Source organism: Ooceraea biroi, chromosome 10 (assembly GCF_003672135.1).
Source record: "Ooceraea biroi isolate clonal line C1 chromosome 10, Obir_v5.4, whole genome shotgun sequence".
Lineage (NCBI taxonomy): Eukaryota > Metazoa > Arthropoda > Insecta > Hymenoptera > Formicidae > Ooceraea > Ooceraea biroi.
In genome coordinates, this window is record NC_039515.1 from 6,994,015 (window position 1) to 7,002,338 (window position 8,324).

The 8,324-nt window shown below is 38.7% G+C and overlaps 1 protein-coding gene across 1 annotated transcript in view; it reads left to right on the forward strand.

Annotated features, from left to right (window-relative positions):
• Positions 1-8,228: 8,228 nt before the first annotated feature.
• The window catches only part of LOC105281541 (protein crumbs), a 91,960-nt gene continuing 91,864 nt past the window's right edge, over positions 8,229-8,324 (forward strand). The window contains exon 1 of the mRNA XM_026972905.1: positions 8,229-8,319. The gene's annotated coding sequence lies outside the window, so the exon portion shown is untranslated. The remainder of the gene's footprint in view (positions 8,320-8,324) is intronic.

The following is an 8,324-nucleotide window of genomic DNA, read 5'->3' on the forward strand; positions in this document are numbered from 1 at the left end:
GGAGGCCGGAGAATGCTACCAATTTACAATCCTCCAGGACGACCTCTAACAGGCGACATATTCAATAAAAAATAATTTTTTTATCTTTAAACATGATACTAATAAATGCATCAAGTTTTATAATGATCCGCTGTATAGTTTCTCCCAAAAAATTCGTAAAGTTTATACCTTCATTTTCCAATCGTTTCTAAAGCAGGCTCCCCTTAAGGGATGCTGGAGTTGCTAGTGACTATTTTTCAACTATAGCGATGGTATTGCAGTTTCGGAAATTCTCTTTATTGCTTGTACATAAAATCCCTTTTCCACAAATGAAGTATAGATAGAAAGAAAGTCGCTCTACAGGGAACTTTATACTCAAATGGCAAAAAGTTAAAACTTGCATTTGTTTTCTAATTTTCCATTTTTGAATATAAAGTCCTGAGAGCGGACTTTTCTTTCTATCTATACTTCATGTGTGGAAAAGGATTTTTTATTTCTGCACAAGTAATAAAAGAGAATTTTCGAAACTCAATTACCATCGCTTATAGTGAAAAAATAGTTCACTAAGCAACTAGCACTGCCCTTAAGGGGGGAGCCTGCTTTGGGAACGCTGAAAATAAGGTATATTTTACGAATTGTTTTTGGAGAAGAAACTATACAAGCGGAATCATTATGAACTTTGACTGCATTTATATAGTACAGTTTAAAGATAAAAATTATTTTTTGATTTGAATATATCGCTTGTAGAAGGTTCGTCCTGGAGAAATCTTAGTGCATGCCGCGTCCGGCACCAGCGTGCATAATTGGTGAGCATATTCAAGCTGCTGCGAAATTTCGTCTAAACTGAAAAATTGAAATATGTTTCTCGGTTATTTAATTATGAATTTCCCATCGTCGATGAACAAAGAGAGAAGAAAAAAATTGAAAAGTGCCAAAAATGGTGGAGCTTAGAACCAACAAAGTACGAATTTTTAGCAAAGGTTTTTTGAAACTTTTTCATGCAAAAATATGTTTAACTTAATGTTTTTTATGAATATTAAAGGTTCATCAACGATGGGAATTCTAAAATAACGAGAAATATTTCATTTTTCAGTTTGATGAAATTTGGAGGCAGGAGAAATGCTCACCAATTTTACAATGCCTCCAGGACGACCTCTACAGGCGGCATATCAAATCCAAAAATAATTTTTTATCTTGTCATTAGCAAAGCTATTAATTATCTGTTTTATCTGTTTTCTGGTCTTTTAGTGTAACATATTTCTAAAATGGTCATAGTTCAACTGCTTCTTTCATCATCGCGATGAATAACGATTGTTTTCTTCCCAGAATTTCCTAACACAATTTGCACTTTGTCGCGCACAGTGTCATTAAGGGGGAGCCTGCTTTAGAACGTTGAAAATAAGGTATAATTTTACGAATTTTTTTTTGGAGAAACTATACAGCGGATCATTATAAAACTTTGATGCATTTATTAGTACATGTTTAAAGATAAAAAATTATTTTTGGATTTGAATATGTCGCCTGTAGAGGTCGTCCTGGAGGCATTGTAAATTGGTGAGCATTCTCCTGCCTCCAAATTTCATCCAACTGAAAAATTGAAATATTTTCTCGTTATTTATGAATTCCCATCGTCGATGAACCTTTAATATTCATAAAAACATTAAGTTAAACAATTATTTTTGCATGAAAAGTTCAAAACCTTTGCCTAAAAATCGTACTTTTGTGTTCTAAGCTCCACCATTTTGGCACTTTTCAACTTTTTTCTTCTCTCTTTGGTTCATCGACGATGGGAATTCATAAATAACGAGAACATATTTCAATTTTTCAGTTTAGACGAAATTTCGAGGCAGGAGAATGCTCACCAATTTGCAACGCCGGCGACGCGGCTGCACTAAGATTTCTCCAGGACGACCTCTACAAGCGATATATTCAAATCAAAAAATAATTTTTTTTATCTTTAAACATGTACTAATAAATGCATCAAAGTTTCATAATGATCCGCTGTATAGTTTCTCCAAAAACAATTCGTAAAATATACCTTATTTTCAGCGTTCCAAGCAGGCTCCCCCTTAAGGGCATGCTGGAGTTGCTAGTGAACTATTTTTTCACTATAGCGATGGTAATTGCAGTTTCGAAAATTCTCTTTATTACTTGTGCAGAATAAAAAATCCTTTTCCACAAGTGAAGTATAGATAGAAAGAAAGTCCGCTCTACAGGACTTTATATTCAAAATGGAACAAAGTTAGAAAAGACAAATGCAAGTTTTTAACTTTTTGCCATTTTGAGTATAAAGTCCTGTAGAGCGGACTTTCTTTCTATCTATACTTCATTTGTGGAAAAGGATTTTTTATTCTGTACAAGCAATAAAGAGAATTTTCGAAACTGCAATTACCATCGCTATAGTGAAAAAATAGTTCACTAGCAACTCCAGCATCCCTTAAGGGGGGAGCCTGCTTTAGAACGTTGAAAATAAGGTATAACTTTACGAATTTTTTTTGGAGAAACTATACAGCGGATCATTATAAAACTTTGATGCATTTATTAGTACATGTTTAAAGATAAAAAAATTATTTTTTTATTTGAATATGTCGCCTGTAGAGGTCGTCCTGGAGGCATTGTAAATTGGTGAGCATTCTCCTGCCTCCAAATTTCATCCAAACTGAAAAATTGAAATATTTTCTCGTTATTTATGAATTCCCATCGTCGATGAACCTTTAATATTCATAAAAACATTAAGTTAAACAATTATTTTTGCATGAAAAAGTTCAAAACCTTTGCCTAAAAATCGTACTTTTGTGTTCTAAGCTCCACCATTTTGGCACTTTTCAACTTTTTTCTTCTCTCTTTGGTTCATCGACGATGGGAATTCATAAATAACGAGAACATATTTCAATTTTTCAGTTTAGACGAAATTTCGAGGCAGGAGAATGCTCACCAATTTGCAACGCCGGCGACGCGGCTGCACTAAGATTTCTCCAGGACGACCTCTACAAGCGATATATTCAAATCAAAAAATAATTTTTTTTATCTTTAAACATGTACTAATAAATGCATCAAAGTTTCATAATGATCCGCTGTATAGTTTCTCCAAAAACAATTCGTAAAATATACCTTATTTTCAGCGTTCCAAAGCAGGCTCCCCCCTTAAGGGCATGCTGGAGTTGCTAGTGAACTATTTTTTCACTATAGCGATGGTAATTGCAGTTTCGAAAATTCTCTTTATTACTTGTGCAGAATAAAAAATCCTTTTCCACAAGTGAAGTATAGATAGAAAGAAAGTCCGCTCTACAGGACTTTATATTCAAAATGGAACAAAGTTAGAAAAGACAAATGCAAGTTTTTAACTTTTTGCCATTTTGAGTATAAAGTCCTGTAGAGCGGACTTTCTTTCTATCTATACTTCATTTGTGGAAAAGGATTTTTTATTCTGTACAAGCAATAAAGAGAATTTTCGAAACTGCAATTACCATCGCTATAGTGAAAAAATAGTTCACTAGCAACTCCAGCATCCCCTTAAGGGGGGAGCCTGCTTTAGAACGTTGAAAATAAGGTATAACTTTACGAATTTTTTTTGGAGAAACTATACAGCGGATCATTATAAAACTTTGATGCATTTATTAGTACATGTTTAAAGATAAAAAAATTATTTTTTTATTTGAATATGTCGCCTGTAGAGGTCGTCCTGGAGGCATTGTAAATTGGTGAGCATTCTCCTGCCTCCAAATTTCATCCAAACTGAAAAATTGAAATATTTTCTCGTTATTTATGAATTCCCATCGTCGATGAACCTTTAATATTCATAAAAACATTAAGTTAAACAATTATTTTTGCATGAAAAAGTTCAAAACCTTTGCCTAAAAATCGTACTTTTGTGTTCTAAGCTCCACCATTTTAGCACTTTTCAACTTTTTTCTTCTCTCTTTGGTTCATCGACGATGGGAATTCATATATAACGAGAACATATTTCAATTTTTCAGTTCAGACGAAATTTCGAGGCAGGAGAATGCTCACCAATTTGCAATGCCGGCGACGCGGCTGCACTAAGATTTCTCCAGGACGACCTCTACAAGCGATATATTCAAATCAAAAAATAATTTTTGTTATCTTTAAACATGTACTAATAAATGCATCAAAGTTTTATAATGATCCGCTGTATAGTTTCTCCAAAAACAATTCGTAAAATATACCTTATTTTCAGCGTTCCAAAGCAGGCAGGTTCCCCCCTTAATATCTTTCGAGATACATACTTCTAATGTAATTTACACGTGTTGCATGTAGTACAGTTAACAAGGAGAGATAATTGCCGTGTTAAATAATTTATTAAGAGAGAGACGTTAATGCTACCATTCCAATGGGCAATTACAATTACGGTATCTTTCGCTGCGGTTTGTTTGTCAGTCTAGTTGACACACGCGTCGTACTGCGTACAACTGATATCATGTAATTATTCCCAATGGCGCGTCTGGAAGAATACATACAAATTTATTATCTCACATTCCCGCACACCCGCGTGCTCCAACTTCGTTTACATACATACACACACATGCACACACGATGTACGATACAACAAGGCCATAAACAAACTATGCCGAGCTCTTATCACGGATCCCAGCGACCGCGACCGCGACATCACCTGAATACTGCTCGCGGCTGGTAAACTAGACGGATCTCCAGAATGGCATTCCAGCTTTTTACCCCCTCGTTGACAGCATGAGTCACGCTTTAGAAAGTACACTCGGCAGGTACTCGGCGCGGACGGAGTTCCATCTGGCGATCTGGTGAAATCGTTATTAGCCGTTACGGAGCAAACCACGTAGACGATGACTATGAGCTCCCCACGTCCGGCTTCCGGGGTCAACGTAGAACGAAAGGACGTCGGCGCAAAACGGTGGGACGCGGATGCACTTAACCTGCTTCCGCTCGCCGCCGAGCCGTTGACGGATTCAACAACGGACAATTCCGAAGCTCGACGCGGTCGGCGCGAGCCGTTGACGAGCGCGTATCTACCGTCACTCACCTGCTCGGGGGACGAGCAGAACGCGGTCGGACGTCTCGGAGGTGCGGGACGAGGGATCAATTGACGCGCGCGCTGCAGACGGACCGTGAGTCACCATCGGCGAGCTGACACCGCGACGGCGACTCGGCTGCCCGCGACTGCACTCCGCAACGGTAACTCGGTCTGTTTCAGCTGCACTCTCTGCGCGTTGCGCGTCTCCTCTCCTCCTCGCCTTTGAGGCCCAAATGTATGTCTGCAGAGAGAAACCTGAGAGCGGCCACCAGCCTCCTGACGTTTGGCGCCGCCTGACAAAGTCGACGTGAACTAGTTCGTTACGCTCGGTAATGATACAAGTGAGCATTTTCCACCGGTACGGAAAGTACCATGAATAGCTACGATTCGGCGTGAAACGCCGTGGTCTAGTGGCTAAGCGCGGGACTCCTATTTTGCCAACCGCGCAAGTTGGGTTCGAGACCGAGTTGTGATAATTTTTTTTTTGGATTTTTGTTTCTTTGTGTTTGCATTATATTTTTTTATTATGTACATAATAAATTATTATGTAAATAATGATTTATTATGTTTTATTATATTTTGGAGGTATACGTATACAGGGTATTTCTCTAACTGTAGCACTTAGAATATCTCTGCTTCCTTTGATGATATGAAAAAAGTCAAAGGACGAAAATTGTTCGATTCAAAGAGACTAGTACTCTGGTAAGAAAATTATTTTTTTTAATGTGACCTTTCATAAGATATCAAGGTCATGAACATTGTTTTAAATGAGATGGTATATTTTCCTCAACGAAATGATGTAGCTTGTAAAAAACAAATTCAACCATACAAAATATGTTGACCTTCAAATGACTTTGAACCAAAAAATCACGTTTAGGAAAAGAAACTCTATTTATTGTATGTATAACTACAAAGATATACCTTTTTTACAGATGTTCGAAATGATCACCGTTTACTTCCATACACTTTCGAATTCGATGAATAAACGATTGTTTTACGGTTTTGAGAGATTCCGGAGTAATTGCGGTGCACGCACGCTGAATTCTTTCTCGCATATCTTCAGGTGTTGTCGGAATATCGCGATAAACTTCATTTTTAGGTGTCCCCAAAGAAAAAAATCAAGAGGCGTAAGATCTGGTGATCGAGCCAGCCAAGAAATTCTTCCACCACGTCCAATCCAGCGATCAGGAAATGATTCGTTGAGTATGCTCCGTGCAAATGAAGTTTATCGCGAGACAATAAATAGAGTTTCTTTTCCTAAACGTGATTTTTGTGGTTCAAAGTCATTTGAAGGTCAACATATTCTGTATGGTTGAATTTGTTTTTTTACAAGCTACATCATTTCGTTAAGGAAAATATACCATCTCATTTAAAACAATGTTCATGACCTTGATATCTTGTGAAAGGTTACATTAAAAAAAGTAATTTTCTTACCAGAGTACTAGTCTCTTTGTATCGAACAATTTTCGTCCTTTGACTTTTTTCATATCATCAAAGGAAGCAGAGATATTCTAAGTGCTACAGTTAGAGGAAACACCCTGTATAATGAGACATAAACATATACATTTAACATTTGTAAACTTTTTATTTATTTATATAGTTTGTATACTGTCGAGTGTTTATTTATTATAAAATTCTGACATGACCGTACAGTGTTGCGGATGGAAAATTTATATAAAAGCATAAAAAACATAAATGCTTTTATATAAATTTTCATCCGCAACACTGTACAGTCATAAGCACAGAGGTTGTGACACTTTTTTTTAATGAGTCAGAATTTTATAATAAATAAACACTCGACAGTATACAAACTATATAAATAAATAAAAAGTTTACAAATGTTAAATGTATATGTTTATGTCTCATTATACATATACGTATACCTCCAAAATATAATAAAACATAATAAATCATTATTTACATAATAAAAAAAATATAATGCAAACACAAAGAAACAAAAATCCGAAGAAAAAAAATTATCACAACTCGGTCTCGAACCCAACTTGCGCGGATGGCAAAATACGAGCCTCCCGCTTAGCTACTAGACCACCGCGCTTCACGCCGAATTGTAGCTATTTATGGTACTTTTAGTACCGCTGGAAAAATGCTCACTTTTAGATGTAAATTTCTCCGAAACCAAGGCTCATACACCCAAACCCTCGAACACGACATTAATATTTTTTACCTTCCCTTTCGAACGCACTATGACTCGTTCGAAAGTAGAGTTTACATGGGAAAGCTTCCTTGTGAATAGTTTGGACACGAATCATGTATCATTACCGAGCGTAACGAACTAGTTCACGTCGACTTTGTCAGGCGGCGCGTCGAACGTCAGGAAATGTGCCCGTGGAGGCTGGTGGCCGCTCTCAGGTTTCTCTCTGCCCCAAATGTATGTCTGTTTTATCGTAGGTGCGGAAAGTGCAGGAGAGTGCACGTACGCACGGTCCACGAGCGCTCCGTAGGGACGCGAAGTTAGCCGGGCGCGGCCGAGTGCGCGCGCGCTGCTCGTGCTCGTGCTTGGCGCCTAATTCGTGTTGCGAGCGTCCGTGCCTAAGTTCACGTCGTAAGTGCGATTCGGTGCGTTTGTACGCACGTCTGAATGCTTTACGAAGAGTTCTATCGGACTACAATGCATGCTGGAATCGAATGCAATACCGAGGCTATTCGAGGTATAACTATTTATTAGTCAGCCGTTTGTTTCGAAAGCGACATAATTACAAAGAGTATAAATATTTCCGCGTCATGGTTGGAAGCATCTCGGTCGTGCATAACTGCCATACTCTTTTCGATTTCTTTTCGATTTAAAACCGACAGTTTTTTCCTGCTTTAATATTTGTATCTGTTTGTGTCTCTGGTAGCCGGTGTAATAAATCTCCAAGTATACTTACAAAAAAAGTAAAACAAAATAATAAGGTTATAGAACCGCGGAAATAACGCCGCTACGCAGCCACCTTCACGCGGAACATCATGGATCGAATTTGAAAAGGAACTGTTCTTTCGTACCTGGCGCGTAGGTAAACAGGCAGGAGCAGTAACCATGCGATCGCCAGGAGGAACTCACGCGGCGAGCACGCCGCAGTGGGGCGGACGAGGAGGGGGCCGACATGGGCGGAGCGGCGAGGTGGCGGCGTTCGTCGCCGTCGACGGCGGCGATGGACCGCAGTCTCGTTCGGCGTGCGTTCGTCGTCGGTTGGAGTTGGTGTGCGCGCGCGCACGCGGAGTGTACAGGTGCGAGAAGAGTGGAGACCAGAAAGCGGAGAACTCGCCGTTCCGAAGAGGAGAGCTCGATTGATTCCTCAGCGTGAGCGACGGACGAAAACGAACTCGAAAAGGTGGA